The sequence below is a fragment of the Pinus tabuliformis genome, chromosome 8 (assembly GCF_031772625.1).
Source record: "Pinus tabuliformis cultivar Carrire ecotype Pingquan chromosome 8, CPIR1, whole genome shotgun sequence".
Lineage (NCBI taxonomy): Eukaryota > Viridiplantae > Streptophyta > Pinopsida > Pinales > Pinaceae > Pinus > Pinus tabuliformis.
In genome coordinates, this window is record NC_142294.1 from 1,672,668,109 (window position 1) to 1,672,679,164 (window position 11,056).

The 11,056-nt window shown below is 34.1% G+C and overlaps 2 long non-coding RNA genes across 2 annotated transcripts; both read right to left on the reverse strand.

The window, feature by feature from the left end:
* Positions 1–3,995: 3,995 nt before the first annotated feature.
* LOC149242616 (uncharacterized) lies at positions 3,996–4,407 on the reverse strand. Its single transcript, XR_016245733.1, has 2 exons — positions 4,292–4,407; positions 3,996–4,041 (listed from the first exon to the last, which is right to left on the reverse strand). It is a non-coding gene; the product is annotated as an uncharacterized LOC149242616 (long non-coding RNA).
* A 5,529-nt stretch (positions 4,408–9,936) lies between these two features.
* LOC149242617 (uncharacterized) lies at positions 9,937–10,403 on the reverse strand. Its single transcript, XR_016246012.1, has 3 exons — positions 10,299–10,403; positions 10,165–10,215; positions 9,937–10,047 (listed from the first exon to the last, which is right to left on the reverse strand). It is a non-coding gene; the product is annotated as an uncharacterized LOC149242617 (long non-coding RNA).
* Between the last annotated feature and the right edge of the window lie 653 nt (positions 10,404–11,056).

Below are 11,056 nucleotides of genomic sequence, written 5' to 3' on the forward strand. Positions count from 1 at the left end.
CAAAAGAGAATATATATATACATATATTAAGTTTAAAATGAAATATAGGATAAAATACTAAGATATCAACATCAATAAACATACAAAATGCTCTCACGAACATGGAAATTGCGAGGATAGATTACAAGATTGAGTTGTGACATGACGTTATGAGTTTTAATCTATGGAATTGGTCAATAATCACGAGATTCAATGAGGTTCGCCAAACCTCAAAAAAAATTAAAGTTTGCCAAACCTCAAAAAAATTAAGGTTGGCCAAAATTCAAACCCTAAGGTTGAAGTTCAACGAATCTTGTGACATAGCAACAAAGTACCATTGTGGTACCACGTACTTTATAAATGTGTGTGACTAAAGTACACCCTAAAGGCTATATGACCATCACGCAAACTTGAAAACAATTAGTCTAACCTTTCTTGGTCCACAAAATTCTTTCACCTTAAGGTTAATATAATTATAATTTCACACAACCCTATTTGATTTATGCACGCCATTATGTAAAAAATGCAACAAGTTTGATTTCTCCTAAAGGTGTTAACCAAAATGGCACTATAGGTAAGGCCATGTTCTTGTGCACAAGAAGTTGAAAGTCAGAAAATGTATGCTTCAAGTAGCATACTTCATTAGAAAATGCCCAAAGAAATGAGTGGTAGCATGACTTTTGTTGAGTAGAGCATCACAAGGAACTTTATATCCAATATACCAACGAGAAAAATATTGATATGCAAATCAATAGATGGTTGGTTCAGTTCTATTCATGATCATTGTGAATCGTGATTGCTAAGGCTAGTCATCTAAGCGTTCTAACTAGTATCATGAAGATGACATACAAGACTCTAAATTTGCTTTGATTATGGGGATAAATGTTCCAAGGGCCTTTCTAATATATACCCTTTAATTTTGTGGTATAATTGTTAAATCATCATCAGATTATTCATTTGACGGGTGCAATCATGCAATGACCAGTAAAGTTTTCAAATTAGCATAAATTGTTGAAAGAGGGAGAAATATGATGGCTTCTTTGTCTGTAGTGCCTATCCTTTTGCGTCCTTCTTTGGCTCGGATTTGCTCCTGCCAATCTATCTGTGTATCCATCTCTATCTACCTATCCATCTATCCATCCATTCAACTATATGCATGTCTGGATATACATATGTAAGCCTACAGATCTATGTTTTATAGTGTGTGCTCTACTAAAATTTGGGATATGCGTGCACATTGCATTTATAGGGTGTGCCTTGGGAAGTATGTATCCATTTTGACTTTTTCTCCATCTCATTTTCAAGGAGAAAAGATATATTGAACTGGTTAACATTAAATAACAAGGACTTGACAATTACTGTACAATAAATAAACCATGCTCATCCTGATTCAGGGACCAAATAAATTCCCTGGTCCATTAAATCAGAGAAACATACACCAGAGAAAATTAAGGAAAACAAAAATATTCGATAATACAAAAAATTACAAGCTACACACGGAGCATCCTCAAAGCTGCCAGTGCTCTAGTTGCACCTCTGCAATAAGGATAGGACACCAATGTAAGTATAAAAGAGATAGTAATTGTAAAAATAAAAATAAAAAAACATCCTATTAATTAAAAACAAATACATGATCACACAAATGTTACAAAATACATCCATAAAGTAAATTTAAATCATGTTATGAAAATGTAATACTTGAAATATAGCATTCAAAAACCTTGTGAAAAGAACATCTTGGTGCAGAGAGCCTTGGCACCACTGACATTGTGTCCATAGTTTACCAAAGAGAATTTCTAATTCCCTCATTGACGTTGATCAAATATTAGTTTCATATGATAGAAAATCTAGGTGAGAACAATAGACACAAGGCCTACTTTAAATTCTCAAAATAAAGAGTAATGGTATTAGAATACCAGCTTACCATTTGCAATTGTTTTCTGATACAATTCTGCTTCTCTTCCTTTGCAATGTGAACAAAGTGTTTGATCTTCTTTGCTGCAATGGCAACATGAAATCAGGTAACGTCATGAATTTCAGTATGAAGCAACCTAACCAGAAATTCTTATTATAAGAAAGCTAGACAGTTTCTTATAAGGAGAGCAGGCATGGAATCATGCAACCTCATAGATTTTTCCACATCAAAAAGATGAACCCTAGTAGCTTTCTAAAGTGCCAAACTAAAATAATAGTTACTCTCAATTGTGCACTACTATAAGGAAACCACATGCAAGACAACCTATACTTGTATTAACTAAATACCTGATAGGTGTTTTACAACCAATACAACTGAGTTGTTTCTTGGAAAATTCCATAATTCCACTATTTGAAGGAGTTGATATGGAAATTGCTCATGTGTGACTACCATGAAGAAGCTCCTTGCTTGCATTCTTCAAAATGGGCTCAAATATTCTCAACAATGGCTACAGAGCAAAAACAGGCACTAATCAAAAACACTTAGCTAGAAAGAACTACTATCTATCAAGATATATTTGAAGCACTGGTGAAATTTTCAAAAAGAGCATAAACTGCAAGTGATGATGCTTTGGTCTTTCACCTTGCTAAGTTGATTCTCCAGATAATATTGTGGATCAATAGGGATGTTATTCTCCAGTACGTAAATTGGATCCTCAGATTTCTTATATGCCTGAGCCCAAGTAAAAGCATTAGTCATTATATCCATAATCCCTCTGTAAATTATGCCTCCATATAAAACATAACAAAATAATTAAAATAACCATTTTTTGGTGCAATATCGAGACTTATGCTGAGCACAGAAGGGGTTAATTATTACCTTGGCACCTTTTGCAGCCTCTATGATGACATATGGAACATGATCACCCACATTTGGAGTAGTTGCATCATCCATCTATAAACCAGGGGAAACTTGGCTTTAAAACACGAAATCAATTTAAAAAATCCAATAATGGACTCATTGTCAATAAAAAGCAAAATATTACAAGAGTCTTTAGATGCATTGCAGTAATAAAAATAGAGAGATAGGATTGAAATTGAACCAGAAGGAATTGCACCATTCATTATACTTGTTCTGAGAAGTTATTTCCAGTATTTACCTTCCACATGCGCTCAGCTAGTTCCACGTGTGCTGCCTTGACTGCATAGTCATCTGTAGTCTTTATCAGACCCTGACTCAACAAAGAGATTGTTAGCACAGTTAAACAATAGTGCCCTTAAGAATATGCTGATAGCCTTAATAAAGGATATGACCTGCAAACATTTGTTTCTGCCGCAGCTAAACAATAATCAATTTTTCTCAGGATGAGATTAGAAATGAAGATATATTATATATTGTCATGTTTTGATTCTCTTCAATTGTATAAGAGCCTCCCTTGACACTTCTTCCTCCGATTGCTAGCAGTAAATATTGATTGAATCCCTTCCAAGTACAGAATGTAGGGAGAAGAAACATGACAGACTTAAAAAGGAAACTTCCATGGCCTGCCCCAACTAGGTATATAGTATATACTTCTAACACTTGAAACCAGGAATATGTAATAAGTGACTTGCTCGCAGTGTAAATCTCCTCTTCCCCCTATCATATTTTCTCCATTTCAAGAGTAACAAATGGTCAAACAAATTTGGTCATAAACATGTAGAAGGATTCATTGTTCTCACCTTAGTTATCACCAAAAGTGACAAATCTGTTATGTTCATTAACAAGTCAGAAATAGTGTTTGTGACATACTGCACTGCACTAGTTATGTCACGATCAATGAGTATTTTGTGAAGGAACTCTCTAACCAAGTTCTTCACCAGCGGGCAGTTTTCCCTTCGCACTGTTTCAATGTCTGTTGATATGGAATATTTAAAAGATCAGGAATATTTAATAATTAAGAAGGCATCAAATAAATTTTTTTTCTAAGAGCATTTTGAGCCTTAATAAACACAAAGGCCTGTCTTTGAAACAAAAAGATCAGGTTTGTCACCTTTAGTATCGATTTTGTCATAAGCATCTGGCTTTGTCCACAACAACCCAGCATATCTTTTCTTGCTGATCAACAAGTATGGGTAGTATATTTTTTCAAATTCTAGTTTAATAGGCTGCATAAAAGCATATGTTAAATAACGCACTGATTAGATGCCAAAGATGCACCAAACAGATGCAGATAAGCCACAAAAAAGCATAACTGATCATCTTGTCCTGTGCATATTTACAAAGATATCATGGAAGTGGAATGTCAAAAGAAGATTAGTTTTAAAAAGAAAGGTGATATCAAAACATTCATCCCTACAAAAACATCACTAACAACTCTAGAGGCTTCACGGATATTTAAAATTCTTGACACTGTACCTTTGTAAATGTACCACTAATATAATCTGAGGCTTCCCTCCCTAGCGTCATGGCCTCTTCTATATTTGGTACACCAAATTGTATCATAACTGAATCTGTATCTCCATATACAACCTAGATTCAAATATAAAAATATAATATCAAGCTTTACAGTAGAAATCTTGGTTAGGATCAGATCACCCATTATGATTTCAAGAACTTGGACTATCACCAATACAACAAGTGTACTTCTTGTCATTACTGATCCAGTTCAAAGGTTACAAATGCCTCTAGTTGCTAAATAATAGCCTACCTCACCATTGTATTGGTAACCACCAACTATTGTGAACATTTCTTCAACTAGCCTCCTTGTATGCTTTATCATTTGACGGCCTGACAGGTGGGAAAAAAATGAGATGATTAATGATGTGAAATTTTAAAACAATACGTAAAATCGATATTGTCTTATGGAATAGAGAATGTGTCAAAAGATCAAACTGGACTTGTAATCATCTTAGTTGTACAAGTACACATGACTAATTAATGCAATTCAAGAACTCAATCTTATTTGTACAAGATTGTCAATTACAGTTCATACCCAAAACATTATGCCAGAAGGAAGAAAAGAATTACATGGATATAATTGATGCCCAAAAATAATCAATGTGAATGGCTAATACATGCATATATAGAATAAGAGAGGAATGCAAGCATCTCTATCTTGTAAGTAAAAGAAGCACCAATAACATTACAACTAGGAAAAACAAGGGGATAATCAAGGTGTCCATGGATTTAATTTTTTTTTTCCATGGAAGAACTATGAAATTACCATAGCTCATCACACTCGAAGAAATCTCCAAACAGGGCAATTTCCCAATAGTGGCACCAGTAAACCCATAAACTGAATTTGCACTGATCTGCAAGTGCACACAGTCGAAACTATTTTATGTGTTTCACCAGCATACCTAGTTTTACTTTTATTCCATGTCCAAGCCATAATTAATACAGACTTGACAAAGATGTAATTACCTTCAAAGCCAATTGTTGGCCATCTAAGACACCCTTTTCAAAAGGATCTTTAGCCTCCTAAACACGATTACAGGAAGTTAAAAACTGAGATGCTAAGTGGAAAAAATACGAGCATGTAACATGAACATAGGAAGCACTTAGTTCACCACCTTTAGGTTTGCCTTGGCTCTTTTCCTGGCAGCCAGTAACTCTTCTAGGATATCTGGTAATATGCCCTAGGTAACAGGAAAAAGAGCATTCAATTTAGCATCATCGAAAATGGTCAGCATATGATGGTTAAAAAGTAAATAATGAAATAAGTATCAGTGATCATCGTAAAAAGTCATCTATGGAAAATAAGCCCATACTTATCCAACTTCAAATAAATGCCAAAGCCTACATAGATTTGTGAGTTATAACAAATCACAAGCAAGGAGAAATTTTATACCTTCTGTAAAGTTGGCTTCACAAATGTCTCACCCGATGGTGTTTTATTTACACACTCTGACTGGAGATTAAATTTTGCAATGTCCTCTGACCTCACCAATGTTGTGAAGGATCAAAAGCCATTTTGTAGCTGTTTTAGTTGATAGTGCAAGTATCTAAATCTTCCAATAATACAACTTATATGGGGATGACTAAGGGGCAGGGCTACTTAACAAATGCAAGGCTTATTGGTCTATGTATGCATTTCTCTTTTAGACCCAGTATAGATGTACAATTTTAGTGACAACTAAGACAATGAGAACGCTCAAGTGGCCTAATTATCATCATTCACAACTATCATGAAGGAGTAGGATGATAGGTTTTCATTTCATATATCAGATAAAAATTCAACCATCAAATTGGGAAGATCTTACGGAAGGAGTAGGATAAGGGATTTTTGTGAAAACTGGGTAAACATTCCATTTGCATCATGAAATAGCACATATCAAATTCACATGGTAAAGCATAATCCCAATATAGTAGCATTTTCAAAATTTTTGTATTCATATTATCAGAATCTACCATTGCAATAAATTTCAGCATAGATTGGATAACAGGATTCCAATGAAAACAAATTGCGAAAGAGGCTAATCATTATATTCTTCCAGTTATCCTATTCTATAATGTTCATGGTGAAATCACAATGTTCTCTTGTTTAAATTGTATTTTTGAATGCAGATATGGATTCAACACGTTGGAAAACCCAAGGTTTTCCCAAGGTATATGAATTGTGGGACTCGATAACTTTAAATTACAATTTTCCTAATATTTCAACAGATTTTGAGCAAAATCAACCAGAAAAGCTGTCCAAAACAAGGCCAAAAGGTCGCCTCATTAGACTACTGCGATGGGAAATTGGAAAATCATCATCAGTAAGCTGAGGTTCGAGTTAATTGGGAATCATATTGCCTCATAAGTTAGTGCCTAATCGATCCCAGATATAGTAGCCTTTTATGCAGTACACCTGGTAACTGCATCCTCTGTTGCATCTCTTACCATGAATGTATGTCAACCAACTATATATTTGAAGATCAAACCATAAAACTGAGCACTTCCCATTGCCATAATGTTTATAGCTTAACCAATGTAAATCCATTTGTACATAAATCAAAAATTTTATATGCTCAAAATCCACTAAAGCATGCATCAGCTCAAAGCACTGTGCCAGTGTGCCCTTTAAGTACCTCGCATACCTCAGGCCATGGAGCATATTTGCAGCAACCTCAGCTTAACCATATATTAGCAGCCAAGTTGGAAAATAAATTGGTGTCTGAGCCCCCCTTGTTTGTGAGACAAGGGATCTCATGCACACAACAATTTGACTGCTAAATTCTACCAGATATGTTAGGGAACCTATATACCTTTTGTACGCTCACAAATCAACCAAATTTGAATCTTAATCTACTGATAACTTCAAAATATGTATCATAAAAGTAGCCTATGGTTTATTGTCCATTATCCAAAACTTCTTCAGAATCTCAATTTCTTACTGACCCCTATTTGAGGACCACCTCACCTCAACTCAAGCAAACCTCCAAGACCAAGAAATAACACATGAGGTGTATGTCTTTCATGTCAACTTCACTTGCCAGTTTCTTCTTGCACCATGGGATAGAGTTTTTTTAACTAACATTTAGGACCAGGTCATCTACATACAACACAAATATAAGCATATCAAATTGATCATAATCAACCAAATAATACAAGTTAGGACCTACAACAGTCTTAGTGACGCCCATAATATGTAAGTACTCATCAAAAAAACAAAGTATCTTCAAAATTTATTTTGTTGCACACATAATTAGTTTATGTTTGGACCCTCACAACCTAGTGCGCTCCTTAGAAGTTAGTGGAATGCTCATCACATTGAAAACCCTCCTCATTATTTATGTCTCCCATTCACTAAAATTAAACAATGGTTTCCTGCCAAGGTTCAGAAATGACTATTGGATGATTTTGTGCAACAAGAAAATCATCATGTGCTTGTATCTCCTCCCCATGCTCACTCCCAGGTGTTTCACCTGATTCCTATACACAACACACTTTAACTTGTTATAATAACATTAAAACCTCCAATTGATTTATTGCATTATTGATATAATATTATAAAAAACTAACCTCGGATCCATAACCAGTAATTATTTTTTCCCCTTGATTTATCATGTGTTGGCGAAGACCTTGGGAACCATGTAATACAACATATTTTAGGTCTTCCTCTGAAGCTTCCTTTTGAAACTGGTGAACCTACATTAACAAAGATAATCATATCTATAAGGTAAAATAACTAATAAGATACAATTAACTCAACGTGACCATGGTTACTTTGCCTAAAATAGAAAATATAATAGATGCAAATATCACTTACTATACCACCACGAATACTATTATATCCACTAGAGCCTTGTGATCCAATTTTTGACACCCTAGCTTGGGTTGCTTTTCTTGTATCTTGTAGGCGTCTCTTAGCTCCTCCTTGTGCAGATGGCATATAGTTTGGATTTCTGAGGACTTTCCTCTTAAACTTGGCATCTTTCATAAGTTCATCCCACGTCACTTGGTCTGTGATCCAAGCTGGACATGGATACATCAAGTTTTTTGTCAACTTTGTCCTTAAATTGGACCTCTTTGAGTGCATGTATTTACTTGCAATCTGTAAAATAAGTTCCTTATCAAATCCAGGATTACCAAATGCTATTACTACATCTTTAAATAGTTCCTCTTTTTTGGCATTGGCTTGTTTCCTCCAATCCATTTGGATGGTATTTCCAAATAATTGTTTTGCACGACGAAAAATAAAGTGATAAAATTTCAGCCCTGTTTCATCCTTCAAGACATTTCCTTCTGAAGTGAGCAAGATTGTAACTTCTTGCATTCCTTTTGTGGTCACCGAAGATATTGTTGTAGTCTTGGGGATTGAGGAAGGTTCCCTTATAGATACATTAGGTACTGTGTCACTTACTTTCTGCATTTACAATGAAATTGTGGAACTATTAAGAACCTAACCAAAATATGAAACTATTTTTCATATCTAAAATAATGATCCTAAACATAAAAAATTGAAATTATAAAAAAATTAAAATAATTATACCTGTTGATCTCTTGCAGGAGCTGCACTCTCGAACAATGACATTTCCCATAACTAAATTTGTTCAATTATTTCTTGTCTGATTTGAACATTTGCAGGAATATTTGGTAGGAGACTTAACATTCTTGTTTGCGAGTCTATAAGACTCCTCAAAGAAACTTGTTCTGGTCCTGGTGGGAGATTGCTGACTAGACCCACATTTGATGTAGAGGGCATGTTATGGGGTTCTGGTCTAGGTGTAGATGGCATAACATGACCCTCTATACCAACAGATTGTATAATTGTTGGAGTCACCCTAGAAACATCCTGCAAGGCACAAATATAAATAATAGGATGGAATAACATATGAATAATGTTGAAATATGTAACTAGGTTCGGTCTTCATAATGACATATCTAATCACAATTCTATGTAATTTATGTAAAAAAAGGAAAAAGAAGATTATTTTTGTTATGACTGAGGCATGGGTTTCATGAACACATGAAGAAGCAAGTCCCATTATAGAATGACAATATCTCGGAAGACTCATTAAAAGAAGGTCATGAAGGTGGAAAATGATCAATGAAATGTATAGTAAAGTTGCAAATAATCATGGCAACCAAAATACTAATCAATACAGATAGGTGTCCATGAGATATGTATAATAATTTTCTTTTAAAGGGTCCATCATAAGATGTAGTAGGGTTGAATTTATGGGTTTATATTTTAAGAAATACCCTAGTATCTAGAAACCTTAATCTTAAGGTATTTGTTCCCTATGATTTGATTTCTAGGGCATCGGATGAACTCTAGAATGACATAAAGGGAAAAGAGTATGATCTAAGGTTTGAATATAAGAAACCCTAAAAAGGCCTCTTGATTACATAAAAACCCTAAAAAAGTAACTTGACATCATGTTTTGGAATAACATATTGCTTGGGTTACTTGTTAAAATAGTATTGTATGTACAAGAAGAAAAAAAATGATGGGGTGATCCATTTGAAGGCATGATGTAGCTCTTCGTAACACCTCATAAATCATGGATTCGTTGTGCAAAAACTTTATTAAATATATGCCCTAGATTTCTCAACAAATAACATAAGCAAACTCACATAAATAAATGGTTGAATCTTACATCTTGCAGAACATTAGATGTATATGGGGGCATTAATGATCCCTGCATGCCAAAATTGGTTGTATTGAGGGGCATAAATGAATCCTGCATTCCAACAAAATGCACACTTAGTAAAAACACAAATATTAATAAATATATATATAGTGAAATAAGTTAACTAAATGCACAAAAATATTGATCAAGTTTTACCACTATCATTACCTTAGATGTTTTATAAGGTGTTATAGGGGTTGGAATGACTTTAGCGATTGCCTGCATTCCACAAACATAAATTAGCATAATATAATAAGGAATATAAGATAATTGAACATATAAAAGACAATATTCAAGCTTACCTCATGCATCATCATAGTAGCCTCTTTCCCTCGTGCATTTGTTAACATTTCCATAAAAGTAGTGAATATCATTGAATCCCCCATAGTAGCATCAGTAACACCCATGGGTATATTCTTAAAAAAACACATAATAACATAAAAATAAGAAAACCTTGATAAAAAAACCGATAAGAAAATAGAATCGGTAACACCAAATATGTGTTGAGTGAACATTGAAGATCTGTCCAACACTTTGAGGCAAGCTTATCAGAGTGTTCCAACAAGCATTTAACTAGTCACAAACAAACTTTTGAAGTATCATTTTAAAGTTATTTCTAAAAAAAAATCCAACCTCTAACTAAATCAACAACATAAATAATACAAATACCAAAAGCAACATAAATACCTGGTCTGCCATTTTGTATAGAATAATGTAATAGAAATATGCGAAGAAAAGTTTGTGGACACTAGTTAGGATCATTACATAAATAAATGTTGAAATATATGACAACGTGTAAAACCATAAAATTATTCTAAAATATGTTGGTTTAAACTTCTATGCATGTAATACTAATTTCATTGAGGAGTTCTATGGATAATATTACAAAGGGTAATGCACTGTCTTAAATTGTTGTCGCATAATGCAAAGTAATCTCTGTAGAATATCTCCTTGCTGCCTATAAACATTACTTCACTATCTCATTGCAGCCATAATCAACTCCAAACGAGACCTTGCTTGCCTCAAAACCCCAGACCATACCTCAAGAAGATTTGCTGGT